Source organism: Pongo pygmaeus, chromosome 6, assembly GCF_028885625.2.
Source record: "Pongo pygmaeus isolate AG05252 chromosome 6, NHGRI_mPonPyg2-v2.0_pri, whole genome shotgun sequence".
NCBI classification, from domain to species: Eukaryota; Metazoa; Chordata; class Mammalia; order Primates; family Hominidae; genus Pongo; species Pongo pygmaeus.
This window is the reverse complement of record NC_072379.2, coordinates 103,631,782-103,651,528: the sequence shown is the minus strand read 5'-3', so window position 1 is coordinate 103,651,528 and position 19,747 is coordinate 103,631,782. Positions and strand designations below refer to the sequence as shown.

Below are 19,747 nucleotides of genomic sequence, written 5' to 3'. Positions count from 1 at the left end.
TTTTAGTAAGAGACTGGGTTTCACTATGTTGGCCAGGCTAGTCTCGATCCCCTGACCTCAAGTGATCTGCCCACCTTGGCCTCCCAAAGTGCTGGGATTACTGGCGTGAGCCACCACACCCAGCCCCTGGTTGTATTAGCTATTTATTACCACATAACAAGTTACTCTGAAGCATAGTGGTTTAATGCAACATTTATCATCTTAGTTTCTATGGGTTAAGAATTTGGAAGCAGTTTAGTGGGGTGGTTCCGGCTCAGGGTTGCAGTCATTTTGAAGGCTTGGCTGAGGCTGGAGGATCTGCTTCCAGGCTGTTGGCAGGAGGCCTTGCCTGTTGCTCTGTGGACCTCTTCTTGAATGTTCTGACAACATGTCAGCTGGCTTCATCAAGAGGGAGCAAGGAGGAAGCTGCGGTTACATTTTTATAACACACCCTTAGAAGACCTCACACTGTCACTTCTGCTGCGTTTGTTAGAAGGGAGTTACTGGGTACAGCCCACACTCAAGGGAGAGTTCAGGTTCTGCCCTTTGAAGAGATGCAAATTAAGTAATTTGTGAACATATATTTGAAACCACCACACTGGCTAAGCATATTGAGGAGGAGAAACAGTGGTGAAGAGTTAGAAGATGGGGATTCTAGACCCAGCTCTGCTGCTTGCTCCATAGGGAGGGAATGATTCATCCTTCTTGAATCTCTTATTTTCTCTAAGAAAATAGGATCATCAAACTGCACAGCCTACTTTACAGTGGATTATAAAGGTGTCTTAGTCTGTTTACTGTTGCAGTAACTGAATTTCTGAGACTGGGTTATTTATTTATTCTTCTTTTTTTTTTTTTTTGAGATGGAGTCTTGTTCTTGTAGCCCAGGCTGGAGTGCAATGGCACAATCTTGGCTCACTGCAACCTCCGCCCCCTGGGTTTAAGCGATTCTGCTGCCTCAGCCTCCCGAGTAGCTGGGATTATAGGTGCCGGCCACCACACCCAGCTAATTTTTTGTATTTTTAGTGGAGATGGGGTTTCACCATTTTGGCAAGGCTGGTCTTAAACTCCTGACCTCAGGCGATCCTCCTGCCTCGGCCACCCAAAGTGCTGGGATTACAGTTGTGAGCTACCGCGCCCGGCAGGTAATTTATTATTATTATTATTATTTTTGAGATGGAATGTAACTCTGTCACCTAGGGTGGTCTCAAACTCCTGACCTCAGGTGATTTCGCCTGCCTCAGCCTCCCAGAGTGCTGGGATTATAGGGGTGAGCCTGTTACCCAGCCTTAACCAGGGGTAGGCCTGGTTAAGACTGGGTAATTTATAAAGAAAAGGAATTTATTTCTTTCAGTTCTGCATGCTGGGAAGGCCAAGGTCAAGGGGTGCATCTAATGAGGACCTTCTTGCTGGTGGGGACTCTGCAGAGCCCCAAGGTGGCCTAGAGTATCACATGGTTAGGGGGCTGAGTGTGCTAGCTCAGGTCTCTTCCTCTTATAAAGCCACCAGTCTCACTCCCAGGATAACTCATTAAAATTTGTTAACTCATTAATCCATGAATAGGTTCCATTCATGAGGGCAGAACCGTCATGACACAGTCACCTCTTAAAGACCTGCCTCATAATACCCACATTGGGGATTAAGTTTTAACGTGAGTTTCAGATGGGATAAACATTCAAATCATATCATAAGGTGGTAGCAAATAGATAAAGCACATAAGATAGGCTCTGTAAACTTTAATGTAGTATAGGGTTGGCTGGCAGACGTGGCTTCTTACCCTAATCCTGCTGTATAACGGCTTAATAGCCATGTAATATGAACATGTTTAAGTTATCTGTGTACCTCCGTTTTCTCATTTGTAAAATGGGATTAATTATAGCAACTATAGCACTTTGGGAGGCCAAGGTGGGCAGATCACTTGAGGTCAGGAGTTCGAGACCAGCCTGGCTAATATGGAGAAACCCCGTCTCTACTAATACACAAATTAGCTGGGTGTGTTGGCGTATGCCTGTAGTTCTAGCTACCTGGGAGGCTGAGGCAGGAGAATTACTTGAAACGGTGGAGGCGGAGGTTGCGGTGAGCTCAGATTGAGCCACTGCACTCCAGCCTGGGTGACAGAGAGAGATTCCGTCTCAAAAAAAAAGAAAAAAAAATTGTAGCAACCACAGAGTTATTGTGAGGATTAAGTAAAAATTCAGGTGATATATTTAGCATAATGCCTGCTGTATCAAGATAGGCACTGTTCGGCCAGGCGTGGTGGCTCATGCCTGTAATCCTAGCACTTTGGGAGGCCGAGGAGGGTGGATCACGAGGTCAGGAGATCGAGAACATCCTGGCCAACATGGTGAAACCCCATCTCTACTAAAAATATAAAAATTAGCCAGGCGTGGTGGCATGTGCCTGTAATCCCAGCTACGCAGGAGGCTGAGGCAGGAGAATCGCTTGAACCTGGGAGGTGGAGGTTGCAGTGAGCCGAGATCACGCCACTGCACACCAGACTGGCGACAGAGCGAGACTCCGGCTCAAAAAAAATGACAGGCACCGTTCAATAAATAGTAACTTTGCTATTTACTCTTTTCTTCCTGCTGTGTCTGTTCAGTTATCTCTGGTTTTTGGGCTTAGCCAGTCCTTGACCCTAGGACTTTCACATGGATATTTGTGAAGAATCTCTGATTACATAGGGTATTAAGGTGTGGTTGTATTTTAATGCTACTATATGTTATTACTCTCTTTTCCTAATTCTTTTTTTTTTTTTTTTTGAGATGGAGTTTCACTCTTGTTGCCCAGGCTGGAGTGCAATGGTGTGATCTCGGCTTGCTGCAACCTCCGCCTCGCAGGTTCCAGTGATTCTCCTGCCTCAGCCTCCTGAGTAGCTGGGATTATAGGCATGCGCCACCATGCCCAGTTAATTTTGTATTTTTAGTAGAGACGGGGCTTCTCCATGTTGGTCGGGCTGGTCTTGAACTCCCAACCCCCAGTGATCCCCCCACCTTGGCCTCCCAAAGTGCTGGGATTACAGGCGTGAGCCACCATGCTTGGCCCCCCTAATTCTTTCATAGGTTCTTGACAAGCTCTGATTTCTTTCTTTCTTTTCTTCCTCCCCTCCCCTCCCCTCCCCTCCCTCCCTTCCTCCCCTCCCTCCCACCCTCCCTCCCTCCCTCCCTCCCTCCCTTCCTTCCTTCTCTTTTTTTTTCTCTCTTTCTCTCTTTCTACAAAATTCTCACTCTGTTGCCCAGGCTGGAGTGCAGTGATGCGATCTAGGCTCACTGCAACCTCCGCCTCCGAGTTCAGGTGATTCTCCTGCTGCCTCAGCCTTCCAAGTAGCTAGGATTACAGGAAAGCGCCACCACACCCGGCTAATTTTTGTATTTTTAGTAGAGATGGGGTTTCACCATGTTGGCCAGGCTGTTCTTGAACCCCTAACCTCAGGTGATCCGCCTGCCTTGGCCTCCCAAAGTGCTGGGATTACGGGCGTGAGCCACTGCGCCCGGCTGCTCTGTTATATTTATTTCTTATTTTTTATTTTCTGTTTTCAGTGCTGGCATGAATGATAACTTTCTTTAGATAAAAAAAATTTTTTTAAAGCATATCATCTGATTGGGCAGAACTAGTTTGGTTAGAAAATAGTTCAAATGCAGCTGGGCATGGTGGCTCATGCCTGTAATTCCAGCACTTTGGGAAGCCAAGGCAGTTGGATCACCTGAGGTCAGTAGTTGAACACCAGCCTGGCCAACATGGTGAAACCTCATCTCTACTAAAATACAAAAATTAGTCGGGCATGACGGCAGGTGCCTCTGTAATCCCAGCTACTCAGGAAGCTGAGGCGGGAGAATCGCTTGAACCAGGAGGTGGAGGTTGCAGTGAGCCGTGATCATGCCATTGCATTCCAGCCAGGACACCAGAGCGAGACTCCATCTGAAAAAAAAAAAGAAAATAATTCAGAGGCATTCTATACCAAATAGTGGCTTATTAAGTTTGCCTGCTGTGTGCGGTGGCTCACACCTGTAATCCCAGCACTTTGGGAAGCCGAGGTGGGTGGATCACCTGATGTCAGGAGTTCGAGACCAGTCTGACCAACGTGGAGAAACCCCATTTCTATTAACAATACAGAATTGGCCGGGCGTGGTGGCCCATGCCTGTAATCCCAGCTACTCAGGAGGCTGAGGCATGAGAATCGCTTGAACCCGGGAGGCGGAGGTTGCAGTGAGCTGAGATCGCACCATTGCACGCCAGCCTGGGGAACAAGAGTGAAACTCCATCTCAAAAAAAAAAAAGTTTGCCAAGCAGCCATATTCTCATTAATATTAATGGTATATGTCACTGGTATGGACTAATTTGAAAACATTTTGATTTCTGTTTTCAAGGAAAATGTACAATTTTGATACAGCTGTCTTTCATGAGTAGTTGAGACATTTGAGATGTCTTTTTTAATGTAATTTAGAATTAATTGTGCAAGCTACCGCTTTTCTTTTCTTTTTTTTTTTTTTTGAGCCAGAGTCTCACCCTGTCACCCAGGCTGGAGTGCAGTGGTGCCATCTCAGCTCACTGCAACCTCTGCCTCCTGGGTTCAAGCAATTCTTCTGCTTCAGCTTTCCAAGTAGCTGGGACCACAAGTTTGTGCCACCATGCCTGGCTAATTTTTAAAATTTTTTTGCAGAGATGGGGGTCTTGCCAAGCTGCCTAGGCTAGTCTCAAACTCCTGGACTCAAGCGATCCTCCCGCCTTCGTCTCCCAAAGTGCTGGGAGTATAGGCATGGGCCGTCATGCCCAGCCATAATTTTTCCTCCTCCTCCCCCTCCCCCTCATTCTTTGGCTGAATATCTCACTGTAGTTACACATATTTATAAGCCAGTCTGTGGTCAATATGGTGGCTCACTCCTGTGATCCCAGCACTTTGAGAGGGTGAGGTGGGAGGATCACTTGAGTCCAGGAATTTGAGACCAGCTTGGGCTAGTGAGACCTGTCTCTACAAAAATTTTAAAAAAAAGTAGCCAGGCATGGTGACCTGTAATCCCCAGCACTTTGGGAGACTGAAGCCGGAGGATTGCTTGAGTCCAGGAGTTTAAGACCAGCCTGGGCAACATAGCAAGACCCTGTCTCTACTAAATTAAATAATTAGCCGGGCGTGGTGGCACGTGTCTGTAGTCCCAGCTACTTAGAAGGCTGAGTAGAGGTGGGAGGGTTGCTTGAGCCCAGAGGTGGAGGTTTCAGTGAGCCATGATCATGCCCACTGCACTTCAGCCTGGGTGACAGAGTGAAACCTTATCTTAAAAAAAAAAAAGCCAGTCTATCTTATAGCCAAGTAAAAGATAAATTAATTTATATTAATTTTACAGTTCCCGGGCAATGTGCAATGTTTTATTTCTTCATGTAGAATTTTTACTTTTTAGTAAGTCCTTGATTTTCAGGGACCCAGAAAACCGATACCCAAGCAGTTTGGTGCTGCTTAAATCATGCAGTTAATAAAGTTTTTTTTTTTTTTAACAAATGAGAAGCAGCAAAGACTGGAAGCTCCATCAGTAACTAGAGTTGTGAAATGGAATGTGGCTTTTGTGGGTTTGTTGTTGTTGTTGTTTGTTTTTTTTGAGATGGAGTCTTGCTCTGTCACCCAGGCTAGAGTGCAGTGGTGCGATCTCGGCTCACTGCAACCTCCTCTGCCTCCTGGGGTTCAATCAATTCTTCTGCCTCAGCCTCCTGAGTAGCTGGGACTACAGGCGCACACCACCATGCCTGGCTAATTTTTGTGTTTTTAGTAGAGACGGGGTTTCACCATATTGGCCAGGCTGGTCTTGAACTCCTGACCTCGTGATCCGCCCGCCTTGCCCTCCCAAAGTGCTGGGATTATAGGCGTGAGCCATCGCACCTGGCCTTGTGTTGCTTTTGACAGTGCTGGAGACTTACAGTTTATTGACCTTCATATAACAGTTGTTTGAGTACCCTCTGTGTTCCAGTCACCATGCAGAGGTGACAAGCAGTAGCTGTTTTCTGCATCATAGAGAGTTATGTGATAAACAGTTAAGTGCAGAATCCTTTACTTTCTAGGAAAGGAAATACTGCAGCAGTTGTGAATGCAGTTGAGAATGGTTTGAAGCCAATTAGTAAATTGGAATAGTTATTGATGATGAAATACTTACCTCCATGAATTTTTAAAAAAACTTTAAAACCTTGGTAAAGGCATTTGGTGATTATTTTGCTGGATTAGAAAACCTTAGAAGTTTTTTCAGCTTTGATATAAAGTACATCTGTAGAAAGACTGTCACCTGGTACTTCTCTAAAAGACAGCAGTAAAATTTTGCATTCTTTTTTAAAAGAAAGAAGTTAAGTTTCATCTTAATGTCTAGTCAGCAGAGAGAGGGAAGTACGTAACGTTTTAAACCTTTGCTACCGAACAGAACTTTCTGTGATTATGGAAACATTCTGTATCTGTGATGTCCAGTATCATAGGTGAAAGCTGGCCCTTGACATGTGAAGTGTGACTAGTGTGACTGAGGAACCGGTTTTTAATTTTATTTAACTCTAATTTAAATTTAAATAGCTACGTGGGGCTGATGGGTATGATAATGGAAAGAGCAGATGTAGAACATAGGCCCAAGAGCTCACAGACCATGTCTGTTTTGATCACCAATTTCTTGCCCTACTTGTATTCCAAACACATTGACATGTTCATGTGTAAAACAAATATGAATGAATATATAGACGAACGAGTTTGAGAAGTTTTCATCCTTTGAAAGATAAGCTGTTTCAGTTGTCTTTCCTGTTATTCCCTGTAATAGCTTATAATTGTTACATAGCACATATAATGTGTTTTCCTTATAATGAATTTTTTTTTCGTTTCTTGCGATATGCTTGGTCATATTATTCATTTGTTTAGTTTTTGGCATTTCTTTAAAATGTGAGAATGACTTTAGGATATCTCATCAAACTCAAAAGCTACTGTTTAGATTTTAGTTTTTCAATCTATGGGAGAGAAGTTGAGACTGAGAATTGAGATTCATCATAATGGACTCTTTTTGGCATTTGACGTCAATAGAACAGTTGTTACTGTTCTTTGTGTCATTTACACTGCTACTTAAAATCCCCCTTTCCTTTCTTCAGTGTTTTAAATCAGAAACTAGATAAGCAAGTCCCCTCCCCTCCCCTCCCCTCCCCTCCCCTCCCCCCTCCCCTCCCCCCTCCCCTCCCCCCTCCCCTCCCCCCTCCCCTCCCCCCTCCCCTCCCCCCTCCCCTCCCCTCCCCTCCCCTCCCCCCTCCCCTCCCCCCTCCCCTCCCCCCTCCCCCCTCCCCTCCCCCCTCCCCTCCCCTCCCCCCTCCCCTCCCCTCCCCCCTCCCCTCCCCTCCCCCCTCCCCTCCCCTCCCCCCTCCCCTCCCCTCCCCCCTCCCCTCCCCTCCCCCCTCCCCTCCCCTCCCCCCTCCCCTCCCCTCCCCCCTCCCCTCCCCTCCCCCCTCCCCTCCCCTCCCCCCTCCCCTCCCCTCCCCCCTCCCCTCCCCTCCCCCCTCCCCTCCCCCCTCCCCTCCCCTCCCCTCCCCCCCCCTCCCCTCCCCCCTCCCCTCCCCCCTCCCCTCCCCTCCCCTCCCCTCCCCCCTCCCCTCCCCTCCCCTCCCCCCTCCCCTCCCCCCCCTCCCCTCCCCTCCCCTCCCCCCTCCCCTCCCCTCCCCTCCCCTCCCCTCCCCTCCCCTCTCCCCTCCCCTCCCCTCCCCTCCCGTCCTTGATGGAGTGTCCCTCTTGTTGCCCAGGCTGGAGTGCAATGGTGCGATCTTGGCTCACTGTAACCTCCGCCTCCTGGGTTCAAGTGATTCTTCTGCCTCAGCCTCCTGAGTGACTGGGATTACAGGCTGCTGCCATCACACCCAGCTAATTTTTGTATTTTTAGTAGAGACGGGGTTTCACCATGTTGGCCAGGCTGGTCTTGAACTCCTGACCTCAGGTGATCCACCTGCTTCAGCCTCCAAAGTGTTGGGATTACAGGCGTTAGTGACTACTCCTGGCCTTTTTTTTTTTTTTTAAAGTGTGAGTGTGGGTGAACCTGAACGGCTTTAAATCAGAAGAATGCCTAATTGTTCATTTCCCAGAGGCCATCACATGAGGGTTAGCGGAAAGACTTGCAAATAAAGTTAATTGTGGTACTTTGGAAATATGGAGTAGTGGAAGGGTTGTATAGTCAAATCTTTAAGTTAGAGTGTAGAGCAGGGGTCTGCAAACTGTGGATTGCCAGCCAGATATAGTCTGTCGTGTGTGTTTGTATGGCTTGTAAGATAGCGTTTACGTTTTTAAATGATTGAAAAAATTCAGAAGATTTTGTGACATTACAGGAAATTCAGATTTCAGTGCATAGCCCAGGTACTCTTTGGAAGACTGAGGCAGGAGGATCACTTGAAACCAGGAATTTGAGACCAGCCTGGTCAACATAGTGATATCCTATCTCTACCAAAAAAAAAAAAAAAAAAACAAAGGTGTGGCAGCATACACCTGGGGTCCCAGCTACTTGGGAGGCTGAGGTGGGAGGATCACTTGAGCCCAGGAGTTCAAGGCTCACTGAGCTATAATCTTAAAAGAAAAAAAAAATTCTATGTCCATAAATGAAGTTTTTTTTGAAACACAATCATATTCATTTTGTTTACATATAGTCTGTGTGCCTTTGTGCCACAGTGGCAGGGTTGGAGTGGTTTTGAGAGAGACCATATTGCTTACAAAGCCTTATGGTTTTGTAAGGTTCACCATTTTGCTTTTTGCAGAAAGCGTTTGCTAACCTCTGGTGAGAATGCTTTTGAAAAAATAGAATGATGTGACATTGTAGGTCAGGCGTGGTCGCTCACACCTGTAATCCCAGCACTTTGGGAGGCTGAGTCTGGTGGATCACCTGAGGTCAGGAGTTCGAGACCAGCCTGGCCAACATGGTGAAACCCCCGTCTCTATTAATAATACAAAAATTAGCCGGGCGTGGTGGCGCATGCCTATAATCCCAGCTACTCGGGAGGCTGAGGCAGGAGAATCGCTTGAACCCATGAGGCAGAGGTTTCAGTGAGCCGAGATGGCACCATTGCACTCCAGCCTGGGCGACAAGAGCAAAACTCCATCTCCAAAAAAATAAAAAATAAAAAAGATATGACGTTGTAAACTAAGAGATAAAGATTTATGAAAAATGGGTACTTATAATTCATTTGTAATCATAATTGAGCAGAATATTGAAATACAAAGTGCTAAAATGGAAATTCACTGTTAGTCAGAAAACATGTGTAGGAAATTGAAGGATGTATGAACAAGGGTTCTTTGCTAATGGAGCCTGTGTTCTGGTGGAGGATTGGACACCTGAACACACAGATGTCTGCAGATTTTCTGGCCTTCACCTTGTCCTGTGTCAAAGACTCCATTACTGCTAAAGTACTGTTTATCTTAATAATGGTGATTTTTTTTGTTGTTTGTTTTGAGTCAGGGTCTCGCTCTATTGCCCAGGCTGGAGTACATCGGTGCGACCTTGGCTTACTGTAGCCTCAACCTCCTGGGCTCAAGTGATCCTCCCACCTCAGCTTCCTGTATAGCTGGGACTACAGGCACGTGCCACCATACCTGGCTAGTTTTTGTATTTTTTGTAAAGATGGGATTTCACTAGGTTGCCCAGGCTGGTCTTAAACTCTTGGGCTCAAGCAATCATCCCACCTTTGCCTCCCTAAGTGCTGGGTTTTCAGGTGCAAACCACTGCTCCTGCCAATAGTGACACATTTTACAAATGTTTGCCATTCAGACATTCAGGACTTTCAAGTCCTCCTTGAAGCCTTCTTTCCACCTTCTTTACCATCTCTTACCACTTATCTGTACATCTCTTACCACTTATGTGTAAGAGTGGTATCTCTTACCACTTTTATTTAACTTGTGAACACATCCTACCTGCAGGGCCTCTTGGGAGCAGGTTTGGGTTTAGAAATAAATTTTTCAGGCCCTTAGCACATTTTTTATGTCATTTGTATTTGGGTACTAGCTCAGCAGTTTATTCCTTTGCCTCTTTTTGGCTCTGTTTCCCCTTTTCCCATTCTAGACTTTTGTATATTCCATTTTATTGTCCCTCCTTTCCTCTTCCTGTTTTATTTGAAGCTTATCTGTTTTTCCCTATCCAGGTCAAATCCATAGTTTGGGTATGTGGGGCTGTGTGGGAGGAGAATGACAAAGTTAGGGAGAGCATGTAACTTTTTCAGTGAGAGAAAAGCAGCGTATGTACAGGGGCATGGAGGAGAGCGAGAACAAGGTGGATTCTGAAAGTAATTTGGTATGTGTTGAGTTTAATGTCTTTGTGGAAAGTGTTGGGAGGTGAGACCAGGGAGCTAGACAAACAGCATGTTATGAAAGATCCTTTTCTTGTGTCAGGTGTGAGCCACGGTGCCTGGCCTAGGCAGCTCTTTTTGAGGAAATTTTTATATGGCTATATTTGGTGCTGTAAGCCTCTCTGACACAGCAGTAATTTTAACGCTAATAAGCTGGACAGTCCTAGGAATGTTTCAGATTCTACAAAAATAATGTTTCCCATTTATATTTTTATTTTATTTAATTATTATTATTAATAATATTAATATTAATATTTTGAGACGGAGTTTTGCTCTTGTTGCCCAGGCTGGAGTGCAATGGTGCGATCTCGGCTCACCGCAACCTCCGCTTCCTGGGTTCAAGAGATTCTCCTGCCTCGGCCTTTCGAGTAGCTGGGATTACAGACATGTGCCACCATGTCTGGCTCATTTTTTGTGTTTTTAGTAGAGACGGGGTTTCACAGGCATGTGCCACCACGCCCAGCTAATTTTTTGTATTTTTAGTGGAGATGGGGTTTCACTGTGTTAGCCAGGATGGTCTCGATCTCCCCACCTCAGCTGATCTGCCCGCCTCGGCCTCCCCAAGTGCTGGGATTACAGGCATGAGTCACCCCGCCCAGCCCTTATTTATTTATTTATTTATTTGAGACAGAGTCTCACTCTGGCAGCCAGGCTGGAGTGCAGTGGCACGATCTCGGCTCACTGCAACCTCTGCCTACCAGGTTCCAGTGATTCTCCTGCCTCAGCCTTCCGAGTAGCTGGGATTACAGGCACATACCACCACACCTGGCTAACTTTTTGTATTTTTAGTAGAGATGGGTTTTACCATGTTGGCCAGGCTGGTTTCAAACTCCTGATGTCAGGTGATCACCCACCTCAGCCTCCCAAAGTGCTGGATTACAGGCGTGAGCCACCACTCCCGTCCCGTTTTTTTATTTTTGAGACAGAATTGCTTTGTTGCCTAGACTGGAGTGCAGTGATGCCATCTTGGCTCACTGCAACCTCTGCCTCCTGAGCTTAAGGATTCTTGTGCCTCAGCTTCCCAAGTAGCTGGGACTACAGGTGTGCACCACCATGCCTGACTAATTTTTGTATTTTTAGTAGAGATGGGGTTGTGCTATGCTGACCAGGCTGGTCCCAAACTCCTGGCCTCAAGTGATCCAGCTGCCTTGGCCTCTTGAAGTGCTGGGATTACAGGCATGAGGTACGCGTCCTGCCACATTTCATTTTTTTTTTTGAGACGGAGTCTCGCCCTTTCTCCCAGGCTGGAGTGCAATGGCACGATCTTGGCTCACATCTGCCTCCCAGATTCCAGCGATTCTTTTGCCTCAGCCTCCTGAGTAGCTGGGATTACAGGCCTGCGCCATCACGCCTGGCTAATTTTTGTATTTTTAGTAGAGACGGGGTTTCACCATGTTGGTCAGGCTGGTCTCGAACTCCTGACCTTGTGGTCTGCCTGCCTCGGCCTCCCAAAGTGCTGGGATTACAGGCATGAGCCACTGCACCGGGCCTATGGTTTTCTTTTTTTTCTGGCCATATCCTGCATGAGATAAGTCTATTGTGTTTTCCCCAATGCATGCTTTTGTGACATCATCCGTTAATCACTTGGAAAATACTGGCTGACTGAGGTATGCAGATCTTTTAAATGTTGACACATATCATTATATAATATCTAAAAAAATCATTAATATCTCATTAGAAAAGTCTTTATTGCAGCCTGTTAATGCTTCTTAGTGGCAGATACAAGTTCTAAGAAATTTTGTTTCTCTTGAAAGCTTGAATGTTATTAACAACAAATACTGCCATATCTTTTCCTTTAATTGGACAGTCTTGCTTCATTTTTTAAGAAAATCTGCTGTGGCCTTGTATAGTGGCTCAATCATGTAATCACAGCATTTTGGGAAGCTGAGGCAGGAGGATAGTTTGAGCCCAGGAGTTTGAGACAAGCATGGAAAACATAGTGAAACCTAGTCTCTACAAAAAGACAAACCCACCTCAAAACCAAAAAACAAAAACCAAAAAACTTAGCTGGGCGTGGTGGTGTGTGCTAGTGTTCCCACCTACTTGGGAGCTTGGGCGACTGAGTTGGGAGGATCACTTGAGCCTGGGAGATAGAAGCTGTGTTGAGCTGTGATGACACCACCACTGCACTCCAGCCTGGGTGACAGAGCAAGACCTGTCTCAAAAAAAAAAAAAAAAAGGAAAGGAAAGAAAAGAAAGTGTTGTATATTTTACTTTGCATAACCATAATTTATGTGTCTTTTGTTCTTTCATGGTGCTCCATGAAAAAATTGACTGCTTTAGCTCACAACTCAACTGCCCACTTGCTTTTTCTTGAAATAGTCATTTTATTTTGTTGTACGGCATAAGTTCTTTATGCGTACTTCCTATTTTCTTGCACAGAATTTTAAAAAGATACGTCTTTAAGGTTAGAGATTAATAAAAATAATTTTTTACTTCTTTGTTACAGACATTTAAAAAATGATGATGAAGAATATAATGACTATCGGTATAGTTACGGATCCTGGCCTTTTTTTTTTTCCTTTTTTTTGTGACAGTGTTTCACTCTGTCTCCTAGGCTGGAGTGCAGTGGCATGATCTTGGCACACTGCAGTTTCCACCTCCTGGACTCAAGTGATCCTCCCACCTCAGCCCCCCGAGTAGCTGGGACTACAGGTGTGTGCCACCGCGCCAGGACAATTTTTGTGTTTTCAGTAGAGATGGGGTTTCACCATGTTGGCCAGGCTGGTTTCAAACAGCTGCCAAGTGATCTGCCTGCCTTGGCCTTCCAGAGTGCTAGGATTACAGGTGTGAGCCACCACGCCCAGTCAGGATTCTGTCCTTGATTCATGCCAAGGCACTAGTATTAGCATCAATCAAGGCACTAGAAATACTAGTGCCTTAGCATGAATTAGGACCAGGATCCTGGCCAGGCACGTACCTTTGCTATTGCACTGTCAATGAAAAAAGCAAACAGTGTTTTAGTATTATTCTCAGGGGTCACAGGAGTTCATGGCCCATACTTGGAGAGATGCCATTGACCATTGTCACTCAGTGTTCAGGACTGCTGTTCCTTCCTCTGAATTCTTCGGGATATCTCAGGTGGATGTTTCTTCCTTCATTATTATGTTAACAATATTTAAGACAATTAGGTGAGCTCCTTGAAGATGAGAAGTTGTCTCTTAATCATTATATTCTTCTATGTTTGGTTCATAGTCCCTGGATCACAGGTAATTAATAAGTGCTTATGGAATGAATGAGGTGATTGAAATAAACAGATTTAAGAACCCCAAAACTAGTTTGGAATCTTCAACTAGAGGAGGAATGGCTTTTTGTACCTCTATTCAAAATTCCTGAGGGCATGTATTTTGGGCATAGAACTTTGAATAGTTTACAATGATGTCTCAGAATTATACATAAAATATGAAATTATTCATCTTTGCTTTAGAACAGATTTCCGTGACTTAATTAACGCAAGAATGGATCAAAGGCGCGTGCTTGTATATCTGTCCTTTCAAAACTCTTTGTAAAATACAAATAGAAAGACACTTTCTCAAAATTATTGAAAAATTAGTTTTAATAGTTAATGTCATAACTATTATTCCTTTCAAAATCAGGTACAATATTGAGTTGACTGCTCTCCCTTTTTGTTGTGTAGTATTATGGTATTTAGCAGTGTTAGTGCAATCAGACAAAAACACCCCCTACAGGTTAGAAAGAAGCAAAACTTATTATTTTCAGGTGATATTATCTTTTTGAAAAATCCGAGATTCTAATTTGAGAACTGTTATAACCAAAAAGGGTCAAAATAAACAATTCCAAACTACAGGAAAAAAGTAAAATACTTCAACAATAGTTTATTGGATATATACAATGAAAATCATCCTATTTACAACAGGATTCAAAAATTATTTCTCTTTCATAATTAAGAAAATTTAACCCCTGATAAAAGTGATTTGAACAGGCCGCTTAGTTACAACAGAATACTAGCCTTTAAGGTCAGTGCTTTTAGCTTGAGACCCTTAGGTTGGACTTTTATATTAACTTAAAAATCTGCGGGGCACAGTGGCTCACGCCTGTAATCCCAGGACTTTAGGAGGCTGAGGTGGGTGGATCACCTGAGGTCAGGAGTTTGAAATCAGCCTGGCCAACATGGTGAAACCCCGAGTCTACTAAAATTACAAAAAAATCAGTCAGCCGTGGTGGTGCTGGTGGCACACGCCTGTAATCCCAGCTGCTTGGAAGGCTGAGGCAGGAGAATCGCTTGAGCTGGGGATGTGGAGGTTGCAGTGAGCGGAGATCGTGCTACTGCAGCCTGGGAGACTGTCTCAAAAACAAAAAACAAAACAAAACAAAAAAACTTGTAACAATTTTTACTAAATTTATTTAAAGATGGTAAAGTTTCTACTCACCTTTTATTTTTGCTTTGTAATAATTTCAAATTAGTACTTTATCTTAAAACATTTTATTTTCAGGGTTTTGGTTCTAGGAGTTATACTGAAAAAGTTTTTTTTTTTTTTTAATATTCTTAAGTTTTTTTTTTAATTATAAGAAACTTCAAACTTAGAAACTGAGCTGATAGCATATGAAACCCTTAAGTACCTGGCACCTAAATTTAACAAACATTAAGATTTTGTTCCATTTTTTTCTTTTTTGCAACTGTATTTAAAAGTAGTTGGCATATTATTGTTATATCTCTTGCATATTATTTCTTCCTTACATGTTTCTATATACATCACTGTCTTAGTTGACTCGGGCTGCCGTAACAAAATACCATAGACGGGGTGGCTTAAAACAACAGACATTTCTTTCTCACAGTGCTGGAGGCCGAAAGTCTGAGATCAGGCTGCCAGCATGGTCAGGTTCCAGGAGGCCCCTGTTCTTGGCTTGCAGATGGCTTCTGTCTCACTGTGCCATCACACTTAGGAGAGTTAGGGAGCAAGCTGTCTGGTGTCTCTCTTTATATAATCCCATCATGAGGCCAGTTGTGGTGGCTCATGCCTGTAATCTTAGCACTTTGGGAGGCTGAGGCGGTTGGATCACCTGAGGTCAGGAGTTTGAGACCAGCCTGGCCAACATGGTGAAACCCCGTCTCTACTAAAAATAAAAAAATTAGCTGGGCATGGTGGCAGGCGCCTGTAATCCTAGCTACTTGGGAAGCTGAGGCAGGAGAATCGCTTGAACCGGGGAGGCAGAGGTTGCAGTGAGCTAAGATTGTGCCATTGCTCTCCCGCCTGGGCAACAGAGCAAGACTCCATCTCAAAAAAAAAAAAAAATCCCTTCATGAGCCTCACTATCATTGATGCCTTCCTCTAACCCTAACCCTAATTACCTGCCAAAGGCCCCACCTTCAGATATCACACTGGGGGTTAAGGCTTCAACATACGAATTTTGGGGGGACACAATTCAGCCCATAGCAATCATGCATTTATTGCATAATCATAATGCATTATCACAATCAACAAAATTAAGATAATTTTTCTGGTGTCATCTAAAAATCAAGGCATGGGTGGCTCATGCCTGTAATCCCAGCTCTTTGGGAGGCCGAGGTGGGTGGCTCACTTGAGGTCAGGAGTTCGAGACTAGCCTGGCCAACATGGTGAAACCTCATCTGTACTAAAATTACAAATATTAGCTAGGTGTGGTGGCGGGTGCCTGTAATCCCAGCTACTTGGGAGGCTGAGGCAGGAGAATCGCTTGAACCTGGAGTCAGAGGTTGCAGTGAGCCAAAATGGCACCATTGCACTCCAGTCAGGGCAACAGAGCGAGACCCTGTCTCAAAAAAACAAAAAACAGAGACTCAATCCATGTTCACATTTCCACAGTCACTGTAGGGAATGCCTTTTTACAGTTGATTTATTAGAATTGGGAACTCAAAGTGTTAAATTTGTTATGCTTTTAAAATCTGGAAGTGGTTTTAACGGTAGTTCAGTAAGACAACAGACTCTTTCCTCAACGTGTAGTATGAAAAAGGAATTTAGAGGAGGGATTGCTATAGAGTAAAATTTACTTAAGACATATAACAACGAATGTAATGAGAACTTTTTTTTTGGTTTTCAGTCCTAACAAATCAACTGTAAAAAGATGGTAATACACTAAATTCTATATAACTCCAATATCCTGAAAAACTGGTACATATACGTTTGAATTGTAAATTTAAAAATAACATCTTGAAAGTATTTTCATTAAAGGTTTTATATTTCTAATAAATTATAATGGTATTTTAAAATAGTCCCAACACACTAAAGAAAAATTTGAGTGAAGATATTGTCAAAAGTCAAGCCACCATTGTGTGAGGTAACTTTACAAACTTTTCCAAAGCAGAATTTATCATAGTAGTTTAGTAAAATGTTGTAAAGAAAAGAACATTACTTTTTTTCTCTGTGTTTTCTATTAACTGTAGTGAATATTTGATGTGAAATGCCATTCAAATATGAATTTAACCAGTAGGTGGCAACAAATCAATATCCAAATTTATTTTTAAGAAAAATTCAAGAAAAATACTATAAATCGTAAATAAGATAACATTTGATTTTTTAAATAAATAAACATTTTGTGCTTTTGGCTTTAGTAAATGTTATTTAATTTGAAAATTTGGTATATATTTTATTTTTATACGATAAGCAAAGTTTTTCTTTTTTAGATGGAGTTTTGCTCTAGTTGCCCAGGCTGGAATGCAATGGCGTGATCTCGGCTCACCACAACCTCTGCCTCCCGGGTTTAAGCAATTCTCCTGCCTCAGCCTCCCGAGTAGCTGGGATTACAGGCGCCTGCCACCACGCTCGGCTAATTTCTTGTTTTTTTAGTAGAGTCGGGGTTTCTCCATGTTGGTCAGCCTGGTCTTGAACTCCCGACCTCAGGTGATTTGCCTGCCTCAGCCTCCCAAAGTGCTGGGATTACAGATGTGAGCCACCGCGCCTGGCTGCCTTTTTTTTTTTTTTTTTTTTTTTTAAAAAGATGGTCTTGTTCTGTTACCCAGGCTGGAGTGCAGTGGCACCATCTCACTGCAACCTCCACCTCCTGGGCTCAGTTGAGCCTCCCACCTCAGCCTCTCCAGTAGTTGGAACAAGAGACAGACAACACCATGACCAATTTTCAAAATGTTTTGTAGAAATGAGGTCTCACTGTATTTCCCAGGCTGGTCTGGAACTCCTGGGCTCATCCAGTTCTCCTGCCTCTGTTTCCCAAAGTGCTGGGATTACAGATGTGAGCCACCACATCCAGCCCAAGGTTCATTTTAAAGCTATGAGTTGATTTTTGATAATTGAATTATTTGCTCTTAGTTCTTTTAAAAACTGAATGATAATGCAATTGTTTGCCTTATTATCTTGTGGCTATAAATAATCAGTCATGGAATTGGGAATTTTTTGTCTTCCTTTATTAAAAGTTTAATAATTATTTGATAATAAGTAGTGTTATTTATTTATTTTTTGAGATGGAGTGTTGCTCTTGTTGCCCAGGCTGAAATGCATTGGTGCAGTCTCGGCTCACTGTAGCCTCTGCCTCCTGGGTTCAAGCGATTCTCCTTCCTCAGCCTCCCGATTAGCTGGGATTACGGGCATGTGCCACCACACCTGGCTAATTTTTTTGTATTTTTAGTGGAGACGGGGTTTCACCGTGTTGGCCAGACTGATATCGAACTCCTTGACCTCAAGTGATCCGTCTACCTTGGCCTCCCAAAGTGCTGGGATTACAGGCATAAGCTACTGCGCCCAGCCAATAAGTAGTGTTAAGTTAATTAATTTTTTTTTGGTATGTATCCCGGGCTGGAAGGTTGGAGTGCGGTGGCATGATCTTGGCTCACTGCAACCTCTGCCTCCCGAGTTCAGGTAATTCTCCTGCCTCAGCCTCCTGAGTAGCTGGGATTACAGGCATGTGCCACCATACCTGGCTAATTTTTTTGCATTTTTAGTAGAGACTGGGTTTCACCATGTTGGTCAGGCTGGTCTCGTACTCCTGACCTCAAGTGATCCTCCTGCCTCAGCTTCCCAAAGTACTGGGATTACAGAAGTGAGCCACCGTGCCCAGCCAAACTGTATACGTATTTTAATACCAGAAACATCAGGGCTAGGCGCAGTGGCTCATGCCTGTAATCCCAGCGCTTTGGGAGGCTAAGGCGGGTGGATCATGAGGTCGGAGTTCGAGACCAGCCTGGCCAACATGGTGAAACCCCGACTCTACTAAAAATACAAAACTTAGCCAGGCGTTGGCCGGGCGTGGTGGCTCACGCCTGTAATCCCAGCACTTTGGGAGGCCAAGGTGGGCGGATCACAAGGTCAAGAGATGAGACCATCCTGGCCAACGTGGTGAAACCCCATCTCTACTAAAAATACAAACATTAGCCAGGCATGGTGGCGTGTGCCTATAGGCCCAGCTACTTGGGAGGCTGAGGCAGAAGAATTGCTTGAACCCAGTAGATGGAGGTTGTGGTGAGCCGAGATTGCGCCACTGCACTCCAGCCTGGCAACAGAGTGAGACTCCGTCTCAAAAAATAAAAAAATAAAAAATAAAAAATAAAATAAAATTAGGTGGGCGCCTTTAATCCCGGCTACTTGGGAGGCTGAGGCAGGAGAATGACTTGCAACCGGAGGGCGGAGGTTGCAGTGAGCTGCGATCGCGCCACTGCACTCCAGCCTGGGCAACAAGAGCGAAACTCTGTCTCAAACAAAACAAAACAAAACAAAAACAAATCAGAAACATCACAGCATTTTCTGATATAAATGACTGGAAGAAATCTGTATATTTATATGTTATAATGGTATAAATGTAGTAGATTAGTTGGTATTTAGATCAGTTATTACAGCATTAGGCTAGAATGGTAAATGGTACATAAAGCATGATACTGTTTATAAACATTTTCCAAAAGCTCATTACCAAATATTGTTAATAAATGTATATGTGTATTCTCTTCTGTCTCTCTCTCCCTCATAAAACTGTACAAAATGAACTAGCAGGGAGCAGAAAGTAACTCCTACTGGAAAGTAGGAAAGAGATTGGCTCTCAGGCCATACTTTTCAGGGAATATGGAGCTATTTTTTGTAATATTAGCAGTTTTCATTTATGAGAGATAAATGTTAAAATACTCTTTGTTCTCTAATGTTTGAATTAAAAATACTGTATACAGTTGAACATAATCCTGAGCAGAGCAATCGATGATTACTAAACATTAATTAAATTTGTCACTTCAGATTAGAAATTTTTGAAGGTCTTTGTTTTATATGTTCTGTATACACAAACTGCTAAATGTTATTACTTAATATTTGTTACAATAAACATTTCTGGGTATTATCCAACCTATATTATAATTTCCAATGTAACATTTCATACATCACAATTTACATCCATAGTTTTAGGCTTTTTGGTTGTTTTATTTATTTATTTGTTTGTTTGTTTGACGGAGTCTCACTCTGTCGCCCAGGCTGGAGTGCAGTGGCACGATCTGGGCTCACTGCAATCTCCACCTCCCGGGTTCAAGCTA

The 19,747-nt window shown here is 43.8% G+C and overlaps 1 protein-coding gene across 17 annotated transcripts in view; it reads left to right on the top strand.

Annotated features, from left to right (window-relative positions):
- Positions 1-19,747, top strand: part of SRPK2 (SRSF protein kinase 2) — a 292,635-nt gene that overhangs the window by 45,618 nt on the left and 227,270 nt on the right. The gene's annotated exons all lie outside the window — the stretch shown is intronic.